The sequence below is a fragment of the Triticum dicoccoides genome, chromosome 5B (assembly GCF_002162155.2).
Source record: "Triticum dicoccoides isolate Atlit2015 ecotype Zavitan chromosome 5B, WEW_v2.0, whole genome shotgun sequence".
Taxonomy (NCBI): domain Eukaryota; kingdom Viridiplantae; phylum Streptophyta; class Magnoliopsida; order Poales; family Poaceae; genus Triticum; species Triticum dicoccoides.
Window position 1 is genome coordinate 436,792,886 of NC_041389.1, and position 885 is coordinate 436,793,770.

The window sequence follows — 885 nt, forward strand, 5'->3', positions numbered from 1 at the left end:
GCCCCTCCCCGATCTGGATCGGGGGAGACGGCGCCTCGACCCCGCCGCCTCATCCCTGCGCCCCGTCCCCGGCCGGTGCCGCCCGTCTCCGCCGGCGCCTCCTCATCGCCTCCCCACACCGCCTCCTCAACCCTCCCCCCCGACCGGCCTCCTGGCGCCTCTGCTTCCTCCCGGCGCCGCCTCGCCATGGCCGCCGTCGACCTCGCCCGCCCGCGCGCTCACCCTGCCGCCTGGGATCTCGCTGGGAGGACCGTCGTCGACCCCTGTTTCGTCTACGCCGCTGGATCGAGGCCGGGGGGCCACCACGTCGATGCACGCCTCATCGCCCCCGTCTGCCTCCGCCTCGGCCGCCTCGCCCTCGTCCGCGTTGCCACCACCGGACCGTCCCCATCCTCCTCCTCAACGGCCGACCCCGAGCCTCGCCGCCGCCGCTTCCCTTCAACGCAAGTGAGGCCCCAGCCTCTGCCTCCCTCTCCTTTCCTCTATCGCCGTAACCGACCACCGCGCCCCACAGCTGCGCCCGGCCACCCTCGCCTCGCCCTGGCGCCCTCCCGTGCGTGCCCGTGATGCCACACGCGCTCACACGCGACCCCGTCCGTCGTGGCCTCGCCCCGCTGATGCTTCTACTGCCGCTGCCGTGCCAGCGCCTTCCCGCTCGCCGGCCGCGCCCCTGCGCTTGCGTTCGCACGCTCGACCTCGCGTGCACCCGCCCTTGTCCCGTCGATGCCCGTGGCCGCGGCCCCGGCTAGCCGCGCCTGGGTCCGACGCCCGGCGTTTGCCCCGGTGCCCATGCCCGCACCCGTTAGCCCGTTAGGCCCTGGGCCTATGACAGATGGGGCCCCACGCCCCCAGAGAACGTGTCTGTTAAAAAAAAGGAGTTAAAAA